This window comes from Sus scrofa, chromosome 18 (assembly GCF_000003025.6).
Source record: "Sus scrofa isolate TJ Tabasco breed Duroc chromosome 18, Sscrofa11.1, whole genome shotgun sequence".
Lineage (NCBI taxonomy): Eukaryota > Metazoa > Chordata > Mammalia > Artiodactyla > Suidae > Sus > Sus scrofa.
The window spans coordinates 30,550,694-30,565,521 of record NC_010460.4 but is presented as its reverse complement, the minus strand read 5'-3'; the positions used below and the strand labels follow the sequence as shown (position 1 = coordinate 30,565,521).

The 14,828-nt window shown below is 36.9% G+C and overlaps 1 long non-coding RNA gene across 2 annotated transcripts in view; it reads right to left on the bottom strand.

The window, feature by feature from the left end:
- LOC110257532 overlaps positions 11,882-14,828 on the bottom strand; it is a 60,072-nt gene continuing 57,125 nt past the window's right edge. For both annotated transcript variants that reach the window (XR_002340284.1, XR_002340285.1), the window contains exon 3: positions 11,882-13,637. This is a non-coding gene — a long non-coding RNA (uncharacterized LOC110257532). The remainder of the gene's footprint in view (positions 13,638-14,828) is intronic.

The following is a 14,828-nucleotide window of genomic DNA, read 5'->3' as shown; positions in this document are numbered from 1 at the left end:
AAAGTGCTGTGCACAGTGTCTAGTGCATAGAATTGCTTCAAATTTTAAAACTTTCTTTTAAAATAAATGTTGTATCTCCATGATGAAAATTAAATGTTCTCCCACTCCACCTATAAAGTTTGAACATGGCACCCCACTTCTTAAAATTACCCTTTCCTACTTTAGTAACTTATATCATTTCTCTTTAAGTTGCCTTACAAATTAATTTCTCAGAGAATTCTTGGTAGCACTGATGGAATACTTCTAATTCAATAAAACAGCGCCCCTGCTTTATGGCTTGTGATTGTATTGTGATGTCTTTCTGGTCTATATTTTACTAGACTGATTGGCCTGCATGGGATCAGGTGTCTTAGGACCCAAACAGAAGCATTGGAGTACGTCTTCCCGGAAGGAGAAGTTAAGCATGGTGTTTTTATGTGTACTAATAAGTAAGTGGTCTTCCAAGCTATAGAACTGGACAAGAACAAGCTACCCTGAATGAAGAAGGTTTGAAGTCTCTCTTTTGTTTATTAAAATTTATCATGACTTAAAAATAAGGAGGAGGGTAACTCCCCCCTCAATATTGCTTTAGATGTGTGATGAGAGTAGTCTTTAGAAACTTCACAGATAATACTCTATTTGTGTACAAGCTCACAATCCTTTAACCAAAATCACATGCACATTACAAATCGTCATTTTTCCAGTCTTATAAAGGAAATACTATTCGTCTCCCACATATGCCACAGTGCAGGGCCTGAAACAGCACCATGCAATCAAACACGCTCTATTGCTCAGAGAAATTTAAGAATATTCACATTGCCTGGGATAAATTACGAACTTAGTTTTGTGTCAATTTGGGTCATATTTTGTGCCAAACTCATTGCAAAACAGGCAAGAAAGTGTTTCTAGAGTCCATTACATTTTAGAACTGTGAAAAGATGTTGTGGACCTGTATGTGTAGGTATAATTTATTATGATGTTATTTATAAACAAAACATTTAACATACTAAATCAGACAATGATCTTTTCCTTCCAAGTCCTAAGACATAAAGAATCTTTGAGTTTTGTGGTATTTAGGCTATTTACAGAGAAGTTCTATCTCTTTAATCGTGGATTTATTTGTATTACACTTGGATCCATGATAGCTCCAAAAGTTTCTTCATCAGCAGAAACAACAAATTTTTCTTGGCTGTTAATCATGTACTTAAATATTGACTTGTGGTGTAACAAGAAGCCACATTCACCCAAAAGCCTGATAATGAGGCTCCAGTGCACAGACCCCTGACTGGTAAAATATCAATGGACAGAAATGAGTTCTTCAGTTTTTCACATCTGTACTTTTAAATCACTGGATTTTTGATAAAGATTCTCCAATGTTCTCCAGTAAAAACCACTTCCCATTGTCAAGCTTCACTGATGAAGGAGAGATTATGTCCTAGATATAAGACTGAGATGGACAACCTTGAGTCTGCCTTAGGTTTATCACTAAAATCTGTGTTGGAAAAATGGTGTTTAATGCATTCGAAACTTTGAATATTTGCTCTACTTGTTTTTTTGTATTTCCTTCCTGCATCTCTCTGGAAATCTCAAAGCAGGGATTAATGAGTGACAGGTGTGAGAAGACCAGGAAAGATTGTAGAGGGTATGTGTGCACCATCACAGTCTATGTGAAAGTTCTCTCACAGAGTTTGCAGCTGGTATGTATTGACCTACGTGGCTACTCTCCTGTATCTGTAACATTCTCCTCTCCTTGCCACGCACCCATGGCATTCAGAATCTCTGACTGGCTTTACAGAGGGCATCTTCTCTGACCTTGAGGCAACTGTTTGGTTCTTTGCACAAGTCTAAAAATTCTTCTACTTCCTCTCCAATTCTTGTTTAATGTCTAGGATTCAATCTTCTTTCTATTTCCCCACTGTTTCATCATATGTCTTTTATTTGTGTCAAATAGAGCAGCATCAGTTATTACAACTGACTTCTATATTCAAAGTGTTCCAGCCTCTGAAGCCAAAGCTGGCAAATCATCCCACATACATCCTTATCAGAACATTATTACTTTGATATGTTACCATAGTAAGGTCAGTGATAATGATAAATATATTTGGAGTATGGAAGAAAAACAAAGAATAGATTGTATGTAATACGAAAGAAGCAAGATTCATTTTGTAACAAATTTTAATCCTATTTATTTATTTTAAAAAGGCTGAGGTCAAGTTTAACAAAATGATAGATTCCTGTGAGTTGTTATAAATAGAGACCGAATGTTATCTTGGTCTCTGCCTCTGGTAACTTGGCAGCCCATGAAACACCATAAAGCCCTTCCTTCCCTGAACCAGCTCTCCTAAATGGCCATCACTTTTATTCCACTTATGAACTGAGTTTCTAACATTGATAAACTATCTGTCAAAGCAGCAATTCCTCCTTATTGTGTTGATTATCAGAGTAAAATATTGTCTGGAAACTTCCTTAGAAACTTCTATTTGAGTCTTACAAAGAGGAAAAAATATGATTTTGAGTCTGCTGTAAATTTAAATAAATAGTGTGTTGTGAAATTATTGATCAAGGAAGGGGTAAGGTTCTAGGAGATTATTTTCTGCAGTCTTTGTGTTTTCCTAATGTTCCCCTTCTAAGTTAGACTTAAAGACATCTTGATTGAGGCAACTGATTGAGGAAACCCAGTTGTAAGTTTTTCACTCTTGCAAATGTCATTCATTTATTAATTTCACTTTTCATACAGTTTTTGCAGCTTAACCTTAAAGTCTACAATGAGCTCATGATTGTAAATATACTCATTTCATCAACTTCATGCTGTTTCTAATCAGTGTTTTTTTCCCCTTCCTAAATTTTTTACATTGTTATATACTTTCATATGCTCTCTTTGCACCCCACATGTCTCTTTTGTAATTAATTACAACTGCAGTTAATTACTTATTTAGGCTCTGTCCTCCTGCCAGATTGTAAATCCCATGTCTCCCTAGATGCAGTCGGCAGTTCCTAGGAAAGAGCCCAGCTAATCAAAGGTGCATCATAAATGCTGGCTATGAGTTTAAGCATGAGGGAGTAGGTGAAGCAAAGCGGCATTACTTCCCATCAGGAGCATGTGAAAAACATTTTGGCTTTAGACAAACCTCACATCTATTTGGCTCAGTTCTGTATCTTTCATAAGCCTCTGCACTTAACTCATATGTTTTTATTAATCTACACTCAATTTTTCAGGATGCTCAGAAAAGCTTGTTTGATGTCCAAGAAACTTCACAGGAGAAACAAAAAGACACAATCTTTTATGGGTGACATTTCTTTATTGTTTCCTTCCAAGAAGAGTATCAAACTAGCATTATTGTGTTCTCAGGTGAGATACACCTTTCATCTGAATTTAATCTAACATTTAATTATTTTTCAAGATGTTCAGCATCCAAACTGCTGGGGAACTGTTTCAGGAGATGATAGATTTGCAAAAAAAATTAAGGGAGTCGATATGTTTTTAATCTACTTTTGTCAGAGTTATGGAATTTTTAGCTTATCTGAGCATGTATAGATATTGATTCAATTTCAAATTTTTAGATAAAATCAGTACTGCTGCCTACTCATATAAATTTTGTATACCTTGCCCTCATAGATACGATTTACAGATAGTCACCAGAACTTTTTCCTACAAAAGTTATAAACTCTACATAATTTTTTTTTACCTCATAATATCCTCTCCATCACACTAGTAACTCAGTATGCCAGAGAACATACACTGTCCCTCAATATTTGCTCTCTTTCCCTTCTTGATAATAGCAATGCCTAGTTTTTAGCTGGACCCCAGCTAGAAGATGGAACTGCCCAGCCCCCTCTTATGATTAGAAATGAAATACATTTTGACCCACAGAACTCACTGGAAATATTGTTTCTGATTTCCAGAATTTTTCTTAAAGGAGGAGTCATGCCTTTTTCCAGCTGCCTGCCTTCCTCTTTCCTGCTGGCAAGAATGCCACACGATTTGGAAGGCTGGAACTTAAGCAGCCAAACTGAGACCTAGAAAGCAGACGATATCAGCTGAAGATGATGGTAAAAGCACACTAGAGTCTGGATCCCTGCATATTTCATGAAGCTGCCCACATACTCTGGATTATCTATCTCTAGGCTTTCTTCCTGCAAAAAAAGAACTATATTTCTATTTTGGTCATTGTTGTATTTGATTCCTTGAACTTGTAGACAACCTAGTCCTAAGTTAAAAAAAAAAGAAAAAGGAAGACGCCTAGGAAATAAATTAAAAAGAGTAAAAAGAGAAAGATGATGAAAATTGCAGCAAAGTATTATCTGCCAATGGCACTGCCCATAAATTAAGGCCATTAAACTTTTGAAAAAATTACTTTTTTCATCATTTTGTTCTTGAAATTATTTCCTAGATGTGTCAGTAAGGAACAGTTTCACTGTCTGTATCAGGCTTCTTCTGTCCTTCAAAAGAGAAAAAAACTACAACACTTAATGATTCGAGTGAATATCAAGATGACTTAACTAACAGTCACACTAAACTTTATTTATTCTGATTTGTTTTGCGTTTTATTGTATATATTTTCATTCTTAATTATGTTCCACTTGCGTTCTTATTAACCTGCAGTCACCTTCTGTGTGGGAAGATCAGGAAATAAATATTTTGATGATGACCTGATGTATCAAATTAAATGAGGAAACTCCCTCTTCCATTTACAGTGCTTTCTCGAAAGCCAAGAGACAGGTTAAAAAGAGCTGATGCCTGAAGGACAAAAGCTAACTTTTCAGTACCTAATAGAATAGATTTTAGGGCAAATGAGGAAATTGTGGATGGATTAATTACCAAACATTCGTTTTTAAACTGAACTCATCCTGGTTGAATACAAAAATTCTTCTCCTCTAATAAAATTAAAAGACTTCATTTTTAGAAAGAAAAAAAAAAAATGACTGCCTTACCCATGAAGGGCTGGCCTGCTCAGGATACCTTATCATCCAACAAGGGTCAATTTGGGGGACAGGGATTCTAGCAACACATTCAAAAAGTAATTTCTGGAGTTCCTATTGTGGCTCTGTGGGTTAGGAACCATAGTGTCCCTGAAGATGGGGGTTTGATCCCAGGCCTGCTCAGTGGGTTAAGGATCCAGCATTGCCACAAGCTGAGGCATAGGTTGAAGATGTGGCTTGGATCAGGTGTTGCCTGTTGCTGTGCCGGTGGCATAGGGTGGCAGCTGCAATTCCAACTTGACCCCTAGTCTGAGAACTTCCATATGCCACAGATGTGGCCATAAAAAGAAATAAAAAATAATAAAAACAACTAATTTCCATTTACCTACATTAAAATAAATTAAATGATTAATATCTGATGATCTTCCATCACATTCTTCCTCATCTATCACGATGTGTGATTATTTTTACCTAAGCAAATGGGAGAGCAACGTAGAGGTCATAATGCATATTGCTATGGGGGTGGACATAAAATGCTCTAGTAAGCAAGCACTTACACACAGGATTAAAAAAAAAAAACAAAAAAAAAAACTTTAAATAAATCTCTGACATGTCTCTCCTTCATTTGTCTTTCCCTGCTTACAACTTTTGTTTTTCTTCAGTTTACCTAAGATCTGTAAGAGCTTGATCTCCCCTTGGAGTGGGCAGTGTTCCGTGGACCTTTTCAGATTGCACAGCTACCATCACCATCAACTCTTTGGTCAGCCCTCCTTAGTTTCTAAACCAGCAAAACAAGTTTGAAAATGAAAGGAGGTAAAATCCAGGGTGTTATGCTACTCTCATAATTTCAAAGTAACACACATGGAAAGGGCGCTTTAATCCATAAACTAACTAGAATAAATAATACACAAAGAGTCTTCAGAGGTGTAAGAAAGAGTAGACTCTCTGGTCTTTCACAATCAGCATGGCACCCAGGCCACTGACGGAAGTATTTAGACCTGTGAGTAACTGCCTTGTTTTTATCAAGTGGGCACCTTGCTCAGTTTAGAGCAAGGCCTCCTCTTCTAGCAGAGGAAACTCAAGCTCCTACAATGTAAATACCAAGGCAGAACTTTTGTAAAGTAAACCAAGTCATGTGTCCAATGTCTGAACTTAATTTTTGTTACTGAAGGCCTTTAGAGTTGACTTTTATGTATGATTTTGAATCAATTGTTTTCACTCAACTCAAAAAAAAAAAAAATCAACCACTACTTCCAGCTATATTAACATTCATATGCATATATTAACATTCAATCTTAAAACTGCATTGCATGTACAAAATCCACTGAAATTTCCTAAACAAGTTACTATGAGTAATAGAACCAAAAGAGTTTCAGTGAAGGTTGAGTAAACTAAGAAAAAGGTTTTGTTTATTATTTGCGTTCCTACCTTCTTTGATACCTGAATGCCTATATCTTAAATCTGACTTTTGATAAAACACTGTCTGTGCTTCTCAATCTTTAAACAAGTCTGTGCATACAGTCTTCATGGAAATTATAGGATCTTTTAAATTCGACTATACATCTATTTCTTTCACATTCCCTTTAGTCCCCAAACCTTCCCAAAACACCATAATAGGGAGGATATGATGTCAGCATAATTTACTACTGGTGATGTTAACTTCAATTACTTAGTTAAGGTGGTATATGCCAGATTTCTGCACTATAAAGTTATTAGCTTTTCCCTTTTCATGTTCTATTTATTAGCAGTGAATCACTAAATTCAGCTTATACTCAATGGGAGTAGAATGAAGGTCCACCTCCTTCAGAGAGAACTATCAAATAACTTATGGACATTTGCTAAAATCACCACAGTAATTAACATGTATTTGAGGAGAGATGGTTTGGAACTTTCTCTTTAAAGTTTCATCCAGTGACTTTAGTATTCATCAGTGTCTGATGCTTCTACATGATTGTTCTGAAACAGCAGTCTTCCCACATAAGAGATATTAATATAAGTTAAATACTAGGTAGGCCAAAAAGAAGAAAGGGATTGTCTCTTTGAAGCAGGACCAGCAGAAGTCGGGTAGGGTGGGTGGGTATGCTATTTGCCATAAATGTCATAAGTCTTTTATTAGCACAATTTGACTTTTAGAATAGACCACATGTTAATTTTACTGTAAAAAGTTAAAGTAATTTCAGAAAAAAACAAATATAGGCTAATAGATTCATAAGGACCCTAAGTCAGAGATAATTTCAAGGACCAGGACACCAGGTACCAAGAGTAGTTAGTGGGAATAAGACCTACTGCATCTCAACAAACAGCAGCAAGCAGCACTGATGAACGCAAATAAAATGTGCTATTTAAAAGTCTTATCTTGTGATGTAAAAACAACTCCCTGGAAATGTTTTGAAGGTCACGAAAACAAAGATGTCTTAGAAATGGAAGACATCCTTTACAAGTTTGGCATTCCTCCTCCTATTACAAAACATGGCTAAGTTCAGCACAGATCCATAAGCATAAAAAGCCATCAGATCCTTCAAAAGAGAGATAAAAGCAAAATAGATATCTAGAAAAAGTTTTCCCTATGAAGACTAGGATTAAGGCCTTAAGGAAATGAAATTATAAGGATTTTGGTAGCATACATTACTGTGAGAGAAAGGGGACCTCAATCTCAATTTCAAGATTTTTTTTAATAGCCTTTCCATTCTTTTTTTCTTCCTATTTCCAGTTATTAGTATCACTTACTATCTTCTTCTTTTTCTTTACATTTCTTCCATGTTTTTCATCTTACTCTCTTAAAGAAGGACTTTTTTTGAAGTGTGCCTTTTATTTCAATGACTAACAAGAGACACAATTAATAATAGTGAAATAATGGGGAACATGACACTTAATAGAGCAAGGATGAAAAATCTTTAATGTAGCCATAGTAATGTCATTTTTCTGACAACATCTTGATAGCATTTTGGTGATTATCAAATGCAATACCTAGAAGACAAGGACATTTAGAATTCTTTAATGTTTAAAACCTTTTGAGGTTTAAAAATGTGATTATTTTACCATTATTTTACTGCTATTTTATTTTATCATTATTTAATTATTTCATAATTGTGCTTTTCTTAGGTTCCAAGAACATTTTTGAAGACACAATACATAGGAGTTTTTGAGAAGTACGGAGAAATTATATTTGTTATTAGTTGCTGTGTGTTGCTTCAATTCCTTTCCTTGTGTTTGTTTTTATGCTTTATTGCTAGATCATCTGTAAAGTGAGGCTGGAGTCTTTGCCTTAAGGAATGAGTATATGAATATGTAAATAATACTTTAATGTGATGAGATTTTCCTATTTGAATATAAATTTGATGGCGATGTTATCCTAAATATCAACATAGTTCAGAACCAGATGATCACATTTCTTAACATTTCTAGATTCATATTTGCAACTATATGATTTACTGAAAAAAGGATATAAGTATTGAAACATGAAAACTGAATGTTTTTTAAAGTAAGCTAGACTTTTTTTGCTTTATGTATTTTATTAAGCATAGCTGAAGGCAAAAAGTAAAATTTAAAGACAGATACATTAGAGATGATCAACACTGCATAGTTTCTTAGATTTTTGATTCTTTTTCAGAGTGCAATTACTATCAAGGGTATGTCTACTTTCTTTATGCAAATTTAAAATCGAAGATATCCCCTTCAATGATTTCTATTAAAGAAAATGATAGTAAATATAGTATTCAAAAATAATTGTGACTACCAGAAAACCCACTGGCGTATGGGAACTGGGTTAGCACTTAACATTATTTATCAAGATAGAGTTCATGGATAAGGTCACTGAGAATTTGGCCTTGATGAAGAAAATCATAAATACCATTCACGTGTATTTAGTGAAAAAGATTTCAGCATTGAGAATAAGGCAGGGAAGCACTGCAAATGAATAATACGAAGCCTATTTTTTGAATTATACTGAAAACATTAGTATGGAACAAAGAGTAATACCTTTTAACATCGTATCTCTGTCTGAAAATGATCATCTAATAAAGATGGGAAAGAAACCTGACATCCTACTTTTTATTGGCAAATATCCCAACAATACAGCAGAGGAAAATTCAAATTAGAAGAAAGTTAGGGAGTAGAATAACAAAGGTGGGTTAGGGCGCAAGAAGTCAGCTAGCTCATGTCATTGCTTAACTGGAGATAAGCACCCTATCCAAAGTCAACTGGCTGGTCTATTTTAATACCTCCTATAAAATATACCTCCTCCTGCCATCAGCTCTAGTAAATACCTCCAGAGCATAAAGGCTTATTTATTAAGAAAACAGTATCTCAGGGTTAAAAGAAAGAAATGCTGTGGATATTGTGATAATCATACCAGACGTAACTTTTGCAAACACTGTGAACTGATCTATCAGGGAAGGGGTTGTTATCTAGTTTTATGGTTTTAAATACAATTTAATTTTACTATGACTTAAAAATGTATACTTTGGGCTCTCACCTTTCTCTTGAAGCCTAGTAATACACACACACACACACACACACACACATATATGTATCCAACTCCTTATCTAACATCTCCACTTGATTTTCTAATAGTTATCTTAAAACTAGCATGTCAAAAATTGAAAATCTACATACCTTCTCTCCCCCCCACCATACACACATACACACACACCTACACACACAGTTGGCTCCTACAGTCTTGTCATCCTAGTAAATGGCAACTCCGTACTTTGAGTTGATCAGCTCAAAAAATTTATAGCCACTTTCTCCATCAGGAAATGCTTTTGGCTCAATCCTTTGAACATAATCAGAATCCCACCACTTTTTATCACCTCCGTTACTGGTGTGGTCAAACCAGTATCAGCTGTTAGATGTTCAATTCCCCTGACATCCCGCCTGCTCTTTCCATCCTTGGGCAGGGTAGAGTACTTGCTATCCTCTACTAAATATAATCGCAATCCTTCCTGCAGTCTATTCTCACAAAAACCCTGTGATCCTTTTAAAACATAAATCAAATCTTGTCATTCCTCTGCTCACAACTCTCACGAATTGCTACCTCATTCAGAGAGTGTCCTATTGGCAGGGCTTTCTCCAATCATTCCATATAAAATAGCAAGCTCTATCTGGCAGGCCTTGGCCTTTAAGCTTTGCTGTATTATATTCTCTAATACTTATCACGATCTGACAAATGCCGTGTTTAATTAGTTGCATAATTTTTGTCTACCTTCATTAGAATCCAGACTCCATGAAGTAAGGACACATGTCTGTTTTATTTGCTACTTGTTAGACAAGTACTCAACTCAATAAATATTTTTTGATGAATAAATGCTTCAAGCAATCAAGGACAAGAGCAATGTTAAAGGGGTTGTGAAGGAAATCCATTACATGGTGAATTATTATGGGTTGAATTGTGTACCTCTAAAAAGATGTGCTCAAGTCCTAACCCTTGGGACCTGTGAATGTAAACATATTTAGAGATAGTCTTTGTAGATATAATCAAGTTAAGAAGAAATCAAATGAAGATTAGGCTTATCCCAATCCTGAAACCTAGCAGGGACCTCTGAGGTTCCTGGGCACAACAATCAGTCTTCATACATAACCTTCCCTGATTTCCACAGGGCAGGTTCAGACAGTTGCTAATTGAGAAGGGAGGCAAGGGAGGAACAGTCTAGAAATAATGGTTCAGCCTTGGGGCAGGATCCTAGTTCCCCCTCAATGGATATACATAATGATGTAGGCATCTTGTACACCTACCTAAGAGAAAAGTTATCTTCCTTATGCTTCATTTAGAAATGAATGCTTTAAAATTGAACAGCTTGGAGCCCTTCCTTTTGCTTCTCCCTCGTTTGCACCCTAAACACAATCACCCGTAAGCTAAAGAGGAGGCACTCTGAGCACAACTGCCTGTGGGCTGAAGATTATTAGCACATGATGGTTTTCAGGAATTTCCCTACTTTGTTCTAATCTCTGATCAATATGCCCTTTTTGCAAGTTTTGTTATTCTAGTTAAAGTTAAGATGCCAAAGTTAAGATCCCATAAGCCAGAAGACCACCACCAGGATCACACTGAGACCTCTGGACACCAGCTTCTAAGACTAAGATTCCCTAAAAGACAGTAGAGTTCATTTCTACCTCAACCCTGATTCTTATCTGAAACCCTGTTTTTCTTCTTTTAGACTATAGAACTCCCTGCTGTTTTCTCCCCAAGAGAGGGCACAGTCTTTAAAGAATTAGCCTGCTGTGGCCTCCTTTGCCTGGCAAAGCAAGAAAAGCTATATTTTTTTCTACTTCACCCAAAATTCTGTATCCAAGTTTCTATTGAGCATTGGTGGGCAGAGGCCAAGTTTCTGCCACAATGCAATGATGTGTGTCCTTATAAAAGAGGGATTTTAACACAGACAATACACACATGGGGAAATGTCCTGTGAAAAAGGAGAAAGAGATTGGAGGGATGCATCTAGAAGCCAAAGAATGGTTTCCCATAACCAACAGGAGATAGAAAAAAGCAAGGGAGGATGCCTCTCTAGATCTGTAAGGCATTGTATGGCCCTACCATTGGCTTGATTTTGGATTCTGGCCTCCAGAACAGGTAGACGATAAATGCTTGTTGTTTTAAGTGACCCAGCTTGTTACATCAGCCCTGGAAAACTAATATATGAATGCTATATTCTTCATCAAATCCTAGAATATTAGAAGTTCAGGAGAATCTTCAAATGGAAAGTTCTTGCTTTGTTCTGTTTTGTTTTCGTCTTTTTGCCTTTTCTAGGGCCACACCCATGGCATATGGAGGTTGCCAGGCTAGGGGTCGAATCGGAGCTGCAGCTGCTGGCCTACACCAGAGCCACAGCAACGAGGGATCCTAGCCGCATTGCGACCTACACCACAGCTCAAGGCAATGCTGGATCCTTAACCCACTGCACGAGGCCAGGGATTGAACCCACAACCTCATGGTTCCTAGTCAGATTCATTAACCACAGGAACTCCCAAATGGAAAGTTTTCAATAAACATATTTTAGATCTTTTCAGAGGACCATACTCACTTTGCTTGACCAACAACAGTGGTCTTGGGCTTGAATTGCCCATTAAACTCATGAGACATAATAGGCTTCACTCAGCGAATGGTCTTTGCACAGCTTCTAAGAAAACACACAGGCTAGACAATCTGGTATGCACAGGAGACACAAAGCAGAGGCTTAGGACTCCCAACAACAGAGGGCCAGTGCCCCAGTTTCTCCAAGTTGGGATGTACATGATTACAGGGGATGAGGTGTAATGGATATGGACCAACTTGGCTCATGGAAGCCATCAGCTTTAGGGTCTCACCAGCTGTTCTATCTCACTGGACTGATAATCCTCTCAGAGATATAGAACTAATTTCATCTTCAATGCAATGGATTACTAATTAATGGCAGGTTAGTCAATAAACAGTCAAGAGTCACCAAGTATAAGTGTGTAATTCTTTATATACCAACCTTAGCAGGGCTCTTATTTATCTTGCATCTTGCATACACATATTCCCTGTGTTTGTGTTTTAAGGAGAATTAAATCGAGGGTCAAATCCTTAGATGCCCTCAGGCAAAAGGAAAGGCAACAGATCAGATAAATTACCCTTGCCCTCCAGAGTATAATGTATAGCTTAAAAATATATATATATTCAAGAACTGTCTAGATAAATTAATTTTTGTTTATTCATGTAGCACATTATATACGTTAAAGCATTTAAATATAACCACGTTTGCTGTCAACAACTCACTGAGGCAAGATAGAGTTCTTGGGATCTTTGCTTATTACAATCCCCCAAATGAAAAATTCCATAGCATACGAATGGCTCTCCTCCTAGATATTCCAACACCTAGGTTTAGAAGCCTATTGCTGCTCATGAAGTCAAATTAGGGATGTTTAGATGTATTCCCAAATGTTTGAGGACAAACCTTATAAAAATGATTAGTAACTTCTTGTCACAATCATTTCGACTCCACTTTAGATGCGACTATTGGGAAGTTGTAGTCATTCCTATGCTCTAACTTAGTAATGTGTAGTTATATCTTCCTATCCAGCTATGAGTGGCTCCTGGGTCTAATCTAAGGAATGTAACAACTTGATCCCTGAAATTTTACCAGTCATTAAACAGAGCTGTTTCATCATGGTAAACTCCATAGAACTGAACAAAAGCTAGGAAGCCAAATCCACTAAATTATGCCATAGAAAAACACACTGCTACTACCACTACTACTACTATGAAGAATCTGGTTTATGTGTATCAAGACAGTACAGAATCTCCTGAGAGGTCTATTCTACTTCTTTACCAAAATTCTCTCATCATTCTTTTATGCACTGATTTTTTAAAACTGACATTCGTGACAACACAGCAAGGGGCAAATATCATCTTGGAGTAGATTTATTCACTTGCTAATTCCACAAACATTGACTGGCCCATTTCTACGTCAGCATCTGTGGTAGGCACTGGAGACACAGTAGAGGACCCAAGAGACAAGGCAGTTACACTGAGTGGAGTTTACAGCTGTTTCAGTACAGACATTAATCCAATAGCCACACAGACATTTACACAAATTTCAAATGAATAGGTTTTAAAAGTAAGGCTACTCTTCTTTACTCTGACAAAAAATGATCTAATGGTCTCTTCTCGCCATGTAAGTGTAAAAAGCAAACTACCTTTAGATGAGCTTTCCTGTTCTTGAAGAATAACTTGAGTAGTGTCCCTTAGATGATAAACTATCTGGGTCGCAAACTCCATTTTCCTGGGGAAACAAAGTAGCAATAGAGTTATACTTTGAGTAGCATTGGGACACCATTGTTGGTGGCTCTGCAAAAAAAAAAAAAAAAAAAAAAAAAATGCTGGGCAGTTTTCCTGGAGCTAGTCTCTAGAACTAGCCCCAACCATATGTGCCTCAGGGGAGGCTGGTTGCCCATTTGGGGAAGCTGTGACTTTGAAGTGAATGACCTGGTAGCCTTGAGAGAAACACTGAATCCTCAGGCTTCCTGAGGTAGGAAGCCCTCTCAACTAAACTTAACACTGGCTATTAACACAACTGCTGTGAAAGGGCTCTAATGTCCTGATACAAACTAGAGTAAAGGACCAGCTGCATCCACAGAGTTACAGAATCACTCTCCAAAGATAACTTTCAGTATGAGGTTGACTTCCCAACTCACCAGCCTGTAAGTTCTGCTATAGCTATCCATTCTTGGGCCCTGAGACACAAGCACCTTATGTCCCAAATCTCAGTTGCTGCAGTCTTGTGAGGTAACAAAATCAGATCCTGACTATTCCCACTTCTCTGGGCTCACCTAGCACCCAGTGGAAATGAGTAGATGACGGAGGTGAAAGTGTTTTTATGTTAGGATCCTGGCCTATTCATCTGGTACCTTTCTTACCTGAGCTTGTTTTTTTGAAACAGGAAATATAACAATGTGGTTTTTTTCTTTCCGTTTTGTTACACATAATATTTATTTTATCCACAATAAGACTTCCATTTATTATTGGGTTGGGAGATATGAATTAGGGCCTTTAGAGAAAAAAATATTAGAGAAATATAAAGTTTCTGATCTTCATAAAAAAGGACACCTGGCCTGAATGGTGAATATTGAGTTGACGCTCTAAGGGATTCAGAGGCTCCAACTAAACTAAATACAACATCCTGAGAGGTGAGAGAAGGGAAGCATGCTATTATATCTCACAGGAAACATTCTGATGCTGGCGTCTCATTCTCATGATAAAGGTGGCAACCAGCATAGAGAATAGCACAGCATGGATCCGTTTCCTGACAAAGACAGGAAGAAGAATAGAAAATAATGCAAAGTTAGCACCTTCTTATTCAAACATATTGTAATCGTAGGGTCTTCCTCTCTTCCAGCAAGGATGGAAGACATTTAGTCTTGACAAAGTGTAACTGTGATCTAATAATTGCTAGAACCCCAGGCTTTAGAGAATT